At 43.1% G+C, this 19,795-nt stretch overlaps 1 protein-coding gene across 1 annotated transcript in view; it reads right to left on the bottom strand.

Annotated features, from left to right (window-relative positions):
* Positions 1–19,795, bottom strand: part of LOC110533100 (cell adhesion molecule DSCAML1) — a 184,291-nt gene that overhangs the window by 13,340 nt on the left and 151,156 nt on the right.

Below are 19,795 nucleotides of genomic sequence, written 5' to 3' on the forward strand. Positions count from 1 at the left end.
CCATCACACCCTGCAGTCTAACTCTCTAACCCCTAAACAGATTAACACACATCAGTCTGATCCTCCACTCACTGCATGGCCACTTGACTGTCTCACTGAGACGCCTAAAGAGCCTTACTACTATCAGTCATCAACACACATACTGTCTACACCTACTGTCTACACATACTGTCTACACCTACTGACTACACATACAGTCTACACCTACTGTCTACACCTACTGTCTACACATACTGTCTACATATACTGTCCACACATACTGTCCACACATACTGTCTACACATACTGTCTACACATACTGTCTACACATGCTGTCCACACATACTGTCCACACATACTGTCTACACATACTGTCTACAAATACTGTCTACACATACTGTCCACACATACTGTCCACACATACTGTCCACAGATACTGTCTACACATACTGTCCACACATACTGTCTACACATACTGTCTACACATACTGTCCACACATACAGTCTACACATACTGTCCACACATACTGTCAACACGTACTGTCCACACGTACTGTCCACACGTACTGTCTACACGTACTGTCTACACATACTGTCTACACCTTCTGTCCACACATACTGTCTACACCTACTGTCTACACATACTGTCTACACATACTGTCTACACCTTCTGTCCACACATACTGTCTACACATACTGTCTACAATACTGTCTACACATACTGTCTACACATACTGTCTACACCTACTGTCTACAATACTGTCTACACCTACTGTCTACACCTACTGTCCACACATACTGTCTACATATACTGTCTACACATACTGTCCACACATACTGTCCACACACACTGTCTACAATACTGTCTACACATTCTGTCCACACATACTGTCTACACATACTGTCTACACCTACTGTCCACACATACTGTCCACACATACTGTCTACACCTACTGTCTACACCTACTGTCTACACATACTGTCCACACATACTGTCCACACATACTGTCTACACATACTGTCCACACATACTGTCTACACATACTGTCTACACCTACTGTCTACACATACTGTCCACACATACTGTCCACACATACTGTCAACACCTACTGTCCACAAATACTGTCCACACATACTGTCTACACCTACTGTCTACACCTACGGTCCACACATACTGTCTACACATACTGTCTACACATACTGTCCACACATACTGTTCACACATACTGTCTACACATACTGTCTACACATACTGTCTACACCTACTGTCCACACATACTGTCTACACATACTGTCTACACATAATGTCTACACATACTGTCTACACATACTGTCCACACCTTCTGTCCACACATACTGTCTACACATACTGTCTACACATACTGTCTACACCTTCTGTCCACACATACTGTCTACACATACTGTCTACACCTACTGTCTACACATACTGTCTACACATACTGTCTACAATACTGTCTACACCTACTGTCTACACATACTGTCTACACCTACTGTCTACACCTACTGTCCACAAATACTGTCTACACATACTGTCTACACATACTGTCCACACATACTATCCACACATACTGTCTACAATACTGTCTACACCTTCTGTCCACACATACTGTCTACACATACTGTCTACACCTACTGTCCACACATACTGTCCACACATACTGTCAACACCTACTGTCCACACATACTGTCCACCCATACTGTCTACACACACTGTCTACACATACTGTCTACACATACTGTCCACACATACTGTGTACACATACTGTCAACACATACTGTCTACAACTACTGTCAACACATACTGTCAACACCTACTGTCCACACATACTGTCTACAATACTGTCTACACCTACTGTCCACACATACTGTCCACACATACTGTCTACACATACTGTCTACACCTACTGTCTACACATCCTGTCAACACCTGCTGTCTACACATACTGTCTACACATACTGTCTACAATACTGTCTACACCTACTGTCCACACCTACTGTCTACACCTACTGTCCACACATACTGTCTACACCTACTGTCCACACCTACTGTCTACACCTTCTGTCCACACATACTGTGTACACATACTGTCCACACATACTGTCTACAATACTGTCCACACATACTGTCTACACCTACTGTCTACACATACTGTCTACACATACTGTCTACACATACTGTCCACACATACTGTCTACAATACTGTCCACACATAGTGTCCACACCTACTGTCTACACATACTGTCTACACCTACTGTCTACACATACTGTCCACACATACTGTCTACACATACTGTCTACACATACTCTCTACACATACTGTCAACACATACTGTCCACACATACTGTCCACACATACTGTCTACACATACTGTCTACACATACTGTCAACATCTACTGTCCACACATACTGTCTACACATACTGTCTACACATACTGTCTACACATACAGTCAACACCTACTGTCCACACATACTGTCCACACATACTGTCTACACACACTGTCTACACATACTGTCTACACATACTGTCCACACATACTGTGTACACATACTGTCAACACATACTGTGTACACATACTGTCAACACATACTGTCAACACATACTGTCTACACATACTGTCTACAGGACATTACTCTCAGAATACTGCCCACTTCATCAGATAGAAAGACGTGGGTTTCCCTGGGTTACGAGGGACTGGGCTGAAATGAATATTGCGAGGCTTGACTACACTAGACCTTCTTCCATGTACTTTACCGTACTGTAGGACCTAGAGTACACAGATTAATAAGGACACATCCAACCCTAGATAGACATCACTAGCATTCTGTGCCTGCTGCACTTAACCCTGCTGTCGACAATACTGTCTACACCTACTGTCCACACCTACTGTCTACACCTACTGTCCATACCTACTGTCTACACCTTCTGTCCACACATACTGTCTACACCTACTGTCTACACATACTGTCCACACATACTGTCTACACCTACTGTCCACACATACTGTCTACACATACTGTCTACACCTACTGTCTACACCTGTCCACACATACTGTATACACCTACTGTCTACACATACTGTCCACACATACTGTCTACAATACTGTCCACACATACTGTCCACACATACTGTCCACACATACTGTCTACAATACTTTCCACACATACTGTCTACACATACTGTCTACACATACTGTCCACACATACTGTCTACACATACAGTCTACACCTACTGTCTACACCTACTGTCTACACATACTGTCTACAATACTGTCCACACCTACTGTCCACACCTACTGTCCACACATACTGTCTACAATACTGTCTACACCTACTGTCCACACATACTGTCCACACATACTGTCTACACATACTGTCTACACCGACTGTCTACACATACTGTCAACACCTACTGTCCACACATACTGTCTACAATACTGTCTACACCTACTGTCCACACCTACTGTCTACACATTCTGTCTGCACATACTGTCTACACATACTGTCTACACCTACTGTCTACACATACTGTCCACACATACTGTCTACAATACTGCCCACACATACTGTCCACACATACTGTCCACACATACTGTCTACAATACTTTTCACACATACTGTCTACACATACTGTCTACACATACTGTCCACACATACTGTCTACACATACTGTCTACACCTACTGTCTACACCTACTGTCCACACATACTGTCTACAATACTGTCCACACCTACTGTCCACACCTACTGTCCACACATACTGTCTACAATACTGTCTACACCTACTGTCCACACATACTGTCCACACATACTGTCTACACATACTGTCTACACCGACTGTCTACACATACTGTCAACACCTACTGTCCACACATACTGTCTACAATACTGTCTACACCTACTGTCCACACCTACTGTCTACACATTCTGTCTGCACATACTGTCCACACATAGTGTCCACACCTACTGTCTACACATACTGTCTACACCTACTGTCTACACATACTGTCCACACATACTGTCTACACCTACTGTCCACACATACTGTCTACACATACTGTCTACACATACTGTCTACACATACTGTCAACACATACTGTCCACACGTACTGTCTACACATACTGTCTACACATACTGTCAACACCTACTGTTCACACATACTGTCTACACATACTGTCTACACATACTGTCTACAATACTGTCCACAAATACTGTCCTACACATACTGTCTACACATGCTGTCCACACATACTGTCTACACATACTGTCTACACCTACTGTCTACACCTACTGTCCACACATACTGTCTACAATACTGTCCACACCTATTGTCCACACATACTGTCTACAATACTGTCTACACCTACTGTCCACACATACTGTCCACACATACTGTCTACACATACTGTCTACACCTACTGTCTACACATCCTGTCAACACCTGCTGTCTACACATACTGTCTACACATACTGTCTACAATACTGTCTACACCTACTGTCCACACCTACTGTCTACACCTACTGTCTACAATACTGTCTACACCTACTGTCCACACATACTGTCTACACCTACTGTCCACACCTACTGTCTACACCTTCTGTCCACACATACTGTCTACACATACTGTCCACACATACTGTCTACAATACTGTCCACACCTACTGTCCACACATACTGTCTACAATACTGTCTACACCTACTGTCCACACATACTGTCCACACATACTGTCTACACATACTGTCTACACCTACTGTCTACACATACTGTCAACACCTACTGTCCACAAATACTGTCTACAATACTGTCTACACCTACTGTCCACACCTACTGTCCACACATTCTGTCTACACATACTGTCCACACATAGTGTCCACACCTACTGTCAACACATACTGTCTACACCTACTGTCTACACATACTGTCCACACATACTGTCTACACATACTGTCTACACATACTGTCTACACCTACTGTCTACACATACTGTCTACACCTACTGTCTACACCTACTGTCTACACATACTGTCCACACATACTGTCCACACATACTGTCTACACATACTGTCCACACATACTGTCTACACATACTGTCTACACCTACTGTCTACACATACTGTCCACACATACTGTCCACACATACTGTCAACACCTACTGTCCACAAATACTGTCCACACATACTGTCTACACATACTGTCTACACCTACGGTCCACACATACTGTCTACACATACTGTCTACACATACTGTCCACACATACTGTTCACACATACTGTCTACACATACTGTCTACACATACTGTCTACACCTACTGTCCACACATACTGTCTACACATACTGTCTACACATAATGTCTACACATACTGTCTAACAATACTGTCCACACCTTCTGTCCACACATACTGTCTACACATACTGTCTACACATACTGTCTACACCTTCTGTCCACACATACTGTCTACACATACTGTCTACACCTACTGTCTACACATACTGTCTACACATACTGTCTACAATACTGTCTACACCTACTGTCTACACATACTGTCTACACCTACTGTCTACAATACTGTCTACACCTACTGTCTACACCTACTGTCTACACATACTGTCTACAATACTGTCTACACCTACTGTCCACACATACTGTCCACACATTCTGTCTGCACATACTGTCTACACATACTGTCTACACCTACTGTCTACACATACTGTCCACACATACTGTCTACAATACTGCCCACACATACTGTCCACACATACTGTCCACACATACTGTCTACAATACTTTTCACACATACTGTCTACACATACTGTCTACACATACTGTCCACACATACTGTCTACACATACTGTCTACACCTACTGTCTACACCTACTGTCCACACATACTGTCTACAATACTGTCCACACCTACTGTCCACACCTACTGTCCACACATACTGTCTACAATACTGTCTACACCTACTGTCCACACATACTGTCCACACATACTGTCTACACATACTGTCTACACCGACTGTCTACACATACTGTCAACACCTACTGTCCACACATACTGTCTACAATACTGTCTACACCTACTGTCCACACCTACTGTCTACACATTCTGTCTGCACATACTGTCCACACATAGTGTCCACACCTACTGTCTACACATACTGTCTACACCTACTGTCTACACATACTGTCCACACATACTGTCTACACCTACTGTCCACACATACTGTCTACACATACTGTCTACACATACTGTCTACACATACTGTCAACACATACTGTCCACACGTACTGTCTACACATACTGTCTACACATACTGTCAACACCTACTGTTCACACATACTGTCTACACATACTGTCTACACATACTGTCTACAATACTGTCCACAAATACTGTCCTACACATACTGTCTACACATGCTGTCCACACATACTGTCTACACATACTGTCTACACCTACTGTCTACACCTACTGTCCACACATACTGTCTACAATACTGTCCACACCTATTGTCCACACATACTGTCTACAATACTGTCTACACCTACTGTCCACACATACTGTCCACACATACTGTCTACACATACTGTCTACACCTACTGTCTACACATCCTGTCAACACCTGCTGTCTACACATACTGTCTACACATACTGTCTACAATACTGTCTACACCTACTGTCCACACCTACTGTCTACACCTACTGTCTACAATACTGTCTACACCTACTGTCCACACATACTGTCTACACCTACTGTCCACACCTACTGTCTACACCTTCTGTCCACACATACTGTCTACACATACTGTCCACACATACTGTCTACAATACTGTCCACACCTACTGTCCACACATACTGTCTACAATACTGTCTACACCTACTGTCCACACATACTGTCCACACATACTGTCTACACATACTGTCTACACCTACTGTCTACACATACTGTCAACACCTACTGTCCACAAATACTGTCTACAATACTGTCTACACCTACTGTCCACACCTACTGTCCACACATTCTGTCTACACATACTGTCCACACATAGTGTCCACACCTACTGTCAACACATACTGTCTACACCTACTGTCTACACATACTGTCCACACATACTGTCTACACATACTGTCTACACATACTGTCTACACCTACTGTCTACACATACTGTCTACACCTACTGTCTACACCTACTGTCTACACATACTGTCCACACATACTGTCCACACATACTGTCTACACATACTGTCCACACATACTGTCTACACATACTGTCTACACCTACTGTCTACACATACTGTCCACACATACTGTCCACACATACTGTCAACACCTACTGTCCACAAATACTGTCCACACATACTGTCTACACATACTGTCTACACCTACGGTCCACACATACTGTCTACACATACTGTCTACACATACTGTCCACACATACTGTTCACACATACTGTCTACACATACTGTCTACACATACTGTCTACACCTACTGTCCACACATACTGTCTACACATACTGTCTACACATAATGTCTACACATACTGTCTAACAATACTGTCCACACCTTCTGTCCACACATACTGTCTACACATACTGTCTACACATACTGTCTACACCTTCTGTCCACACATACTGTCTACACATACTGTCTACACCTACTGTCTACACATACTGTCTACACATACTGTCTACAATACTGTCTACACCTACTGTCTACACATACTGTCTACACCTACTGTCTACAATACTGTCTACACCTACTGTCTACACCTACTGTCCACAAATACTGTCTACACATACTGTCTACACATACTGTCCACACATACTATCCACACATACTGTCTACAATACTGTCTACACCTTCTGTCCACACATACTGTCTACACATACTGTCTACACCTACTGTCCACACATACTGTCCACACATACTGTCAACACCTACTGTCCACACATACTGTCCACACATACTGTCTACACACACTGTCTACACATACTGTCTACACATACTGTCCACACATACTGTGTACACATACTGTCTACACATACTGTCCACACATACTGTCCACACATACTGTCAACACCTACTGTCCACAAATACTGTCCACACATACTGTCTACACATACTGTCTACACCTACGGTCCACACATACTGTCTACACATACTGTCTACACATACTGTCCACACATACTGTTCACACATACTGTCTACACATACTGTCTACACATACTGTCTACACCTACTGTCCACACATACTGTCTACACATACTGTCTACACATAATGTCTACACATACTGTCTAACAATACTGTCCACACCTTCTGTCCACACATACTGTCTACACATACTGTCTACACATACTGTCTACACCTTCTGTCCACACATACTGTCTACACATACTGTCTACACCTACTGTCTACACATACTGTCTACACATACTGTCTACAATACTGTCTACACCTACTGTCTACACATACTGTCTACACCTACTGTCTACAATACTGTCTACACCTACTGTCTACACCTACTGTCTACACATACTGTCTACAATACTGTCTACACCTACTGTCCACACATACTGTCCACACATTCTGTCTGCACATACTGTCTACACATACTGTCTACACCTACTGTCTACACATACTGTCCACACATACTGTCTACAATACTGCCCACACATACTGTCCACACATACTGTCCACACATACTGTCTACAATACTTTTCACACATACTGTCTACACATACTGTCTACACATACTGTCCACACATACTGTCTACACATACTGTCTACACCTACTGTCTACACCTACTGTCCACACATACTGTCTACAATACTGTCCACACCTACTGTCCACACCTACTGTCCACACATACTGTCTACAATACTGTCTACACCTACTGTCCACACATACTGTCCACACATACTGTCTACACATACTGTCTACACCGACTGTCTACACATACTGTCAACACCTACTGTCCACACATACTGTCTACAATACTGTCTACACCTACTGTCCACACCTACTGTCTACACATTCTGTCTGCACATACTGTCCACACATAGTGTCCACACCTACTGTCTACACATACTGTCTACACCTACTGTCTACACATACTGTCCACACATACTGTCTACACCTACTGTCCACACATACTGTCTACACATACTGTCTACACATACTGTCTACACATACTGTCAACACATACTGTCCACACGTACTGTCTACACATACTGTCTACACATACTGTCAACACCTACTGTTCACACATACTGTCTACACATACTGTCTACACATACTGTCTACAATACTGTCCACAAATACTGTCCTACACATACTGTCTACACATGCTGTCCACACATACTGTCTACACATACTGTCTACACCTACTGTCTACACCTACTGTCCACACATACTGTCTACAATACTGTCCACACCTATTGTCCACACATACTGTCTACAATACTGTCTACACCTACTGTCCACACATACTGTCCACACATACTGTCTACACATACTGTCTACACCTACTGTCTACACATCCTGTCAACACCTGCTGTCTACACATACTGTCTACACATACTGTCTACAATACTGTCTACACCTACTGTCCACACCTACTGTCTACACCTACTGTCTACAATACTGTCTACACCTACTGTCCACACATACTGTCTACACCTACTGTCCACACCTACTGTCTACACCTTCTGTCCACACATACTGTCTACACATACTGTCCACACATACTGTCTACAATACTGTCCACACCTACTGTCCACACATACTGTCTACAATACTGTCTACACCTACTGTCCACACATACTGTCCACACATACTGTCTACACATACTGTCTACACCTACTGTCTACACATACTGTCAACACCTACTGTCCACAAATACTGTCTACAATACTGTCTACACCTACTGTCCACACCTACTGTCCACACATTCTGTCTACACATACTGTCCACACATAGTGTCCACACCTACTGTCAACACATACTGTCTACACCTACTGTCTACACATACTGTCCACACATACTGTCTACACATACTGTCTACACATACTGTCTACACCTACTGTCTACACATACTGTCTACACCTACTGTCTACACCTACTGTCTACACATACTGTCCACACATACTGTCCACACATACTGTCTACACATACTGTCCACACATACTGTCTACACATACTGTCTACACCTACTGTCTACACATACTGTCCACACATACTGTCCACACATACTGTCAACACCTACTGTCCACAAATACTGTCCACACATACTGTCTACACATACTGTCTACACCTACGGTCCACACATACTGTCTACACATACTGTCTACACATACTGTCCACACATACTGTTCACACATACTGTCTACACATACTGTCTACACATACTGTCTACACCTACTGTCCACACATACTGTCTACACATACTGTCTACACATAATGTCTACACATACTGTCTAACAATACTGTCCACACCTTCTGTCCACACATACTGTCTACACATACTGTCTACACATACTGTCTACACCTTCTGTCCACACATACTGTCTACACATACTGTCTACACCTACTGTCTACACATACTGTCTACACATACTGTCTACAATACTGTCTACACCTACTGTCTACACATACTGTCTACACCTACTGTCTACAATACTGTCTACACCTACTGTCTACACCTACTGTCCACAAATACTGTCTACACATACTGTCTACACATACTGTCCACACATACTATCCACACATACTGTCTACAATACTGTCTACACCTTCTGTCCACACATACTGTCTACACATACTGTCTACACCTACTGTCCACACATACTGTCCACACATACTGTCAACACCTACTGTCCACACATACTGTCCACACATACTGTCTACACACACTGTCTACACATACTGTCTACACATACTGTCCACACATACTGTGTACACATACTGTCAACACATACTGTCTACAACTACTGTCAACACATACTGTCAACACCTACTGTCCACACATACTGTCTACAATACTGTCTACACCTACTGTCCACACATACTGTCCACACATACTGTCTACACATACTGTCTACACCTACTGTCTACACATCCTGTCAACACCTGCTGTCTACACATACTGTCTACACATACTATCTACAATACTGTCTACACCTACTGTCCACACCTACTGTCTACACCTACTGTCCACACATACTGTCTACACCTACTGTCCACACCTACTGTCTACACCTTCTGTCCACACATACTGTGTACACATACTGTCCACACATACTGTCTACAATACTGTCCACACATACTGTCTACACCTACTGTCTACACATACTGTCTACACATACTGTCTACACATACTGTCCACACATACTGTCTACAATACTGTCCACACATAGTGTCCACACCTACTGTCTACACATACTGTCTACACCTACTGTCTACACATACTGTCCACACATCACACATACTGTCTACACATACTGTCTACACATACTGTCTACACATACTGTCAACACATACTGTCCACACATACTGTCCACACATACTGTCTACACATACTGTCTACACATACTGTCAACATCTACTGTCCACACATACTGTCTACACATACTGTCTACACATACTGTCTACACATACAGTCAACACCTACTGTCCACACATACTGTCCACACATACTGTCTACACACACTGTCTACACATACTGTCTACACATACTGTCCACACATACTGTGTACACATACTGTCAACACATACTGTGTACACATACTGTCAACACATACTGTCAACACATACTGTCTACACATACTGTCTACAGGACATTACTCTCAGAATACTGCCCACTTCATCAGATAGAAAGACGTGGGTCTCCCTGGGTTACGAGGGACTGGGCTGAAATGAATATTGCGAGGCTTGACTACACTAGACCTTCTTCCATGTACTTTACCGTACTGTAGGACCTAGAGTACACAGATTAATAAGGACACATCCAACCCTAGATAGACATCACTAGCATTCTGTGCCTGCTGCACTTAACCCTGCTGTCGACAATACTGTCTACACCTACTGTCCACACCTACTGTCTACACCTACTGTCCATACCTACTGTCTACACCTTCTGTCCACACATACTGTCTACACCTACTGTCTACACATACTGTCCACACATACTGTCTACACCTACTGTCCACACATACTGTCTACACATACTGTCTACACCTACTGTCTACACCTTCTGTCCACACATACTGTATACACCTACTGTCTACACATACTGTCCACACATACTGTCTACAATACTGTCCACACATACTGTCCACACATACTGTCCACACATACTGTCTACAATACTTTCCACACATACTGTCTACACATACTGTCTACACATACTGTCCACACATACAGTCTACACCTACTGTCTACACCTACTGTCTACACATACTGTCTACAATACTGTCCACACCTACTGTCCACACCTACTGTCCACACATACTGTCTACAATACTGTCTACACCTACTGTCCACACATACTGTCCACACATACTGTCTACACATACTGTCTACACCGACTGTCTACACATACTGTCAACACCTACTGTCCACACATACTGTCTACAATACTGTCTACACCTACTGTCCACACTTACTGTCTACACATTCTGTCTGCACATACTGTCCACACATAGTGTCCACACCTACTGTCTACACATACTGTCTACACCTACTGTCTACACATACTGTCCACACATACTGTCTACAATACTGTCCACACATACTGTCCACACATACTGTCCACACATACTGTCTACAATACTTTTCACACATACTGTCTACACATACTGTCTACACATACTGTCCACACATACTGTCTACACATACTGTCTACACCTACTGTCTACACCTACTGTCCACACATACTGTCTACAATACTGTCCACACCTACTGTCCACACCTACTGTCCACACATACTGTCTACAATACTGTCTACACCTACTGTCCACACATACTGTCCACACATACTGTCTACACATACTATCTACACCGACTGTCTACACATACTGTCAACACCTACTGTCCACACATACTGTCTACAATACTGTCTACACCTACTGTCCACACCTACTGTCTACAGCTACTGTCTACACATACTGTCCACACATACTGTCTACACCTACTGTCCACACATACTGTCTACACATACTGTCTACACCTACTGTCTACACCTTCTGTCCACACATACTGTATACACCTACTGTCTACACATACTGTCCACACATACTGTCTACAATACTGTCCACACATACTGTCCACACATACTGTCCACACATACTGTCTACAATACTTTCCACACATACTGTCTACACATACTGTCTACACATACTGTCCACACATACAGTCTACACCTACTGTCTACACCTACTGTCTACACATACTGTCTACAATACTGTCCACACCTACTGTCCACACCTACTGTCCACACATACTGTCTACAATACTGTCTACACCTACTGTCCACACATACTGTCCACACATACTGTCTACACATACTGTCTACACCGACTGTCTACACATACTGTCAACACCTACTGTCCACACATACTGTCTACAATACTGTCTACACCTACTGTCCACACTTACTGTCTACACATTCTGTCTGCACATACTGTCCACACATAGTGTCCACACCTACTGTCTACACATACTGTCTACACCTACTGTCTACACATACTGTCCACACATACTGTCTACAATACTGTCCACACATACTGTCCACACATACTGTCCACACATACTGTCTACAATACTTTTCACACATACTGTCTACACATACTGTCTACACATACTGTCCACACATACTGTCTACACATACTGTCTACACCTACTGTCTACACCTACTGTCCACACATACTGTCTACAATACTGTCCACACCTACTGTCCACACCTACTGTCCACACATACTGTCTACAATACTGTCTACACCTACTGTCCACACATACTGTCCACACATACTGTCTACACATACTATCTACACCGACTGTCTACACATACTGTCAACACCTACTGTCCACACATACTGTCTACAATACTGTCTACACCTACTGTCCACACCTACTGTCTACACATTCTGTCTGCACATACTGTCCACACATAGTGTCCACACCTACTGTCTACACATACTGTCTACACCTACTGTCTACACATCCTGTCAACACCTGCTGTCTACACATACTGTCTACACATACTGTCTACAATACTGTCTACACCTACTGTCCACACCTACTGTCTACACCTACTGTCCACACATACTGTCTACACCTACTGTCCACACCTACTGTCTACACCTTCTGTCCACACATACTGTGTACACATACTGTCCACACATACTGTCTACAATACTGTCCACACATACTGTCTACACCTACTGTCTACACATACTGTCTACACATACTGTCTACACATACTGTCCACACATACTGTCTACAATACTGTCCACACATAGTGTCCACACCTACTGTCTACACATACTGTCTACACCTACTGTCTACACATACTGTCCACACATACTGTCTACACATACTGTCTACACATACTGTCTACACATACTGTCAACACATACTGTCCACACATACTGTCCACACATACTGTCTACACATACTGTCTACACATACTGTCAACATCTACTGTCCACACATACTGTCTACACATACTGTCTACACATACTGTCTACACATACAGTCAACACCTACTGTCCACACATACTGTCCACACATACTGTCTACACACACTGTCTACACATACTGTCTACACATACTGTCCACACATACTGTGTACACATACTGTCAACACATACTGTGTACACATACTGTCAACACATACTGTCAACACATACTGTCTACACATACTGTCTACAGGACATTACTCTCAGAATACTGCCCACTTCATCAGATAGAAAGACGTGGGTCTCCCTGGGTTACGAGGGACTGGGCTGAAATGAATATTGCGAGGCTTGACTACACTAGACCTTCTTCCATGTACTTTACCGTACTGTAGGACCTAGAGTACACAGATTAATAAGGACACATCCAACCCTAGATAGACATCACTAGCATTCTGTGCCTGCTGCACTTAACCCTGCTGTCGACAATACTGTCTACACCTACTGTCCACACCTACTGTCTACACCTACTGTCCATACCTACTGTCTACACCTTCTGTCCACACATACTGTCTACACCTACTGTCTACACATACTGTCCACACATACTGTCTACACCTACTGTCCACACATACTGTCTACACATACTGTCTACACCTACTGTCTACACCTTCTGTCCACACATACTGTATACACCTACTGTCTACACATACTGTCCACACATACTGTCTACAATACTGTCCACACATACTGTCCACACATACTGTCCACACATACTGTCTACAATACTTTCCACACATACTGTCTACACATACTGTCTACACATACTGTCCACACATACTGTCTACACATACAGTCTACACCTACTGTCTACACCTACTGTCTACACATACTGTCTACAATACTGTCCACACCTACTGTCCACACCTACTGTCCACACATACTGTCTACAATACTGTCTACACCTACTGTCCACACATACTGTCCACACATACTGTCTACACATACCCACACATACTGTCTACAATACTGTCCACACATACTGTCCACACATACTGTCCACACATACTGTCTACAATACTTTTCACACATACTGTCTACACATACTGTCTACACATACTGTCCACACATACTGTCTACACATACTGTCTACACCTACTGTCTACACCTACTGTCCACACATACTGTCTACAATACTGTCCACACCTACTGTCCACACCTACTGTCCACACATACTGTCTACAATACTGTCTACACCTACTGTCCACACATACTGTCCACACATACTGTCTAAACATACTGTCTACACCGACTGTCTACACATACTGTCAACACCTACTGTCCACACATACTGTCTACAATACTGTCTACACCTACTGTCCACACCTACTGTCTACACATTCTGTCTGCACATACTGTCCACACATAGTGTCCACACCTACTGTCTACACATACTGTCTACACCTACTGTCTACACATCCTGTCAACACCTGCTGTCTACACATACTGTCTACACATACTGTCTACAATACTGTCTACACCTACTGTCCACACCTACTGTCTACACCTACTGTCCACACATACTGTCTACACCTACTGTCCACACCTACTGTCTACACCTTCTGTCCACACATACTGTGTACACATACTGTCCACACATACTGTCTACAATACTGTCCACACATACTGTCTACACCTACTGTCTACACATACTGTCTACACATACTGTCTACACATACTGTCCACACATACTGTCTACAATACTGTCCACACATAGTGTCCACACCTACTGTCTACACATACTGTCTACACCTACTGTCTACACATACTGTCCACACATACTGTCTACACATACTGTCTACACATACTGTCTACACATACTGTCAACACATACTGTCCACACATACTGTCCACACATACTGTCTACACATACTGTCTACACATACTGTCAACATCTACTGTCCACACATACTGTCTACACATACTGTCTACACATACTGTCTACACCTACTGTCCACACATACTGTCCACACATACTGTCTACACACACTGTCTACACATACTGTCTACACATACTGTCCACACATACTGTGTACACATACTGTCAACACATACTGTGTACACATACTGTCAACACATACTGTCAACACATACTGTCTACACATACTGTCTACAGGACATTACTCTCAGAATACTGCCCACTTCATCAGATAGAAAGACGTGGGTCTCCCTGGGTTACGAGGGACTGGGCTGAAATGAATATTGCGAGGCTTGACTACACTAGACCTTCTTCCATGTACTTTACCGTACTGTAGGACCTAGAGTACACAGATTAATAAGGACACATCCAACCCTAGATAGACATCACTAGCATTCTGTGCCTGCTGCACTTAACCCTGCTGTCGACAATACTGTCTACACCTACTGTCCACACCTACTGTCTACACCTACTGTCCATACCTACTGTCTACACCTTCTGTCCACACATACTGTCTACACCTACTGTCTACACATACTGTCCACACATACTGTCTACACCTACTGTCCACACATACTGTCTACACATACTGTCTACACCTACTGTCTACACCTTCTGTCCACACATACTGTATACACCTACTGTCTACACATACTGTCCACACATACTGTCTACAATACTGTCCACACATACTGTCCACACATACTGTCCACACATACTGTCTACAATACTTTCCACACATACTGTCTACACATACTGTCTACACATACTGTCCACACATACTGTCTACACATACAGTCTACACCTACTGTCTACACCTACTGTCTACACATACTGTCTACAATACTGTCCACACCTACTGTCCACACCTACTGTCCACACATACTGTCTACAATACTGTCTACACCTACTGTCCACACATACTGTCCACACATACTGTCTACACATACCCACACATACTGTCTACAATACTGTCCACACATACTGTCCACACATACTGTCCACACATACTGTCTACAATACTTTTCACACATACTGTCTACACATACTGTCCACACATACTGTCTACACATACTGTCTACACCTACTGTCTACACCTACTGTCCACACATACTGTCTACAATACTGTCCACACCTACTGTCCACACCTACTGTCCACACATACTGTCTACAATACTGTCTACACCTACTGTCCACACATACTGTCCACACATACTGTCTACACATACTGTCTACACCGACTGTCTACACATACTGTCAACACCTACTGTCCACACATACTGTCTACAATACTGTCTACACCTACTGTCCACACCTACTGTCTACACATACTGTCCACACATACTGTCTACAATACTGTCCACACATAGTGTCCACACCTACTGTCTACACATACTGTCTACACCTACTGTCTACACATACTGTCCACACATACTGTCTACACATACTGTCTACACATACTGTCTACACATACTGTCAACACATACTGTCCACACATACTGTCCACACATACTGTCTACACATACTGTCTACACATACTGTCAACATCTACTGTCCACACATACTGTCTACACATACTGTCTACACATACTGTCTACACATACAGTCAACACCTACTGTCCACACATACTGTCCACACATACTGTCTACACACACTGTCTACACATACTGTCTACACATACTGTCCACACATACTGTGTACACATACTGTCAACACATACTGTGTACACATACTGTCAACACATACTGTCAACACATACTGTCTACACATACTGTCTACAGGACATTACTCTCAGAATACTTCCCACTTCATCAGATAGAAAGACGTGGGTCTCCCTGGGTTACGAGGGACTGGGCTGAAATGAATATTGCGAGGCTTGACTACACTAGACCTTCTTCCATGTACTTGACCGTACTGTAGGACCTAGAGTACACAGATTAATAAGGACACATCCAACCCTAGATAGACATCACTAGCATTCTGTGCCTGCTGCACTTAACCCTGCTGTCGACAATACTGTCTACACCTACTGTCCACACCTACTGTCTACACCTACTGTCTACACCTACTGTCTACACATACTGTCCACACATACTGTCTACACCTACTGTCCACACATACTGTCTACACATACTGTCTACACCTACTGTCTACACCTTCTGTCCACACATACTGTCTACACCTATTGTCTACACATACTGTCCACACATACTGTCTACACCTACTGTCCACACATACTGTCTACACATACTGTCTACACCTACTGTCTACACCTGTCCACACATACTGTATACACCTACTGTCTACACATACTGTCCACACATACTGTCTACAATACTGTCCACACATACTGTCCACACATACTGTCCACACATACTGTCTACAATACTTTCCACACATACTGTCTACACATACTGTCTACACATACTGTCCACACATACTGTCTACACATACAGTCTACACCTACTGTCTACACCTACTGTCTACACATACTGTCTACAATACTGTCCACACCTACTGTCCACACCTACTGTCCACACATACTGTCTACAATACTGTCTACACCTACTGTCCACACATACTTTCCACACATACTGTCTACACATACTGTCTACACCGACTGTCTACACATACTGTCAACACCTACTGTCCACACATACTGTCTACAATACTGTCTACACCTACTGTCCACACCTACTGTCTACACATTCTGTCTGCACATACTGTCTACACATACTGTCTACACCTACTGTCTACACATACTGTCCACACATACTGTCTACAATACTGCCCACACATACTGTCCACACATACTGTCCACACATACTGTCTACAATACTTTTCACACATACTGTCTACACATACTGTCTACACATACTGTCAACACATACTGTCTACACATACTGTCTACACCTACTGTCTACACCTACTGTCCACACATACTGTCTACAATACTGTCCACACCTACTGTCCACACCTACTGTCCACACATACTGTCTACAATACTGTCTACACCTACTGTCCACACATACTGTCCACACATACTGTCTACACATACTGTCTACACCGACTGTCTACACATACTGTCAACACCTACTGTCCACACATACTGTCTACAATACTGTCTACACCTACTG

This window comes from Oncorhynchus mykiss, chromosome 10 (assembly GCF_057628025.1).
Source record: "Oncorhynchus mykiss isolate SJ-2025 chromosome 10, ASM5762802v1, whole genome shotgun sequence".
Lineage (NCBI taxonomy): Eukaryota > Metazoa > Chordata > Actinopteri > Salmoniformes > Salmonidae > Oncorhynchus > Oncorhynchus mykiss.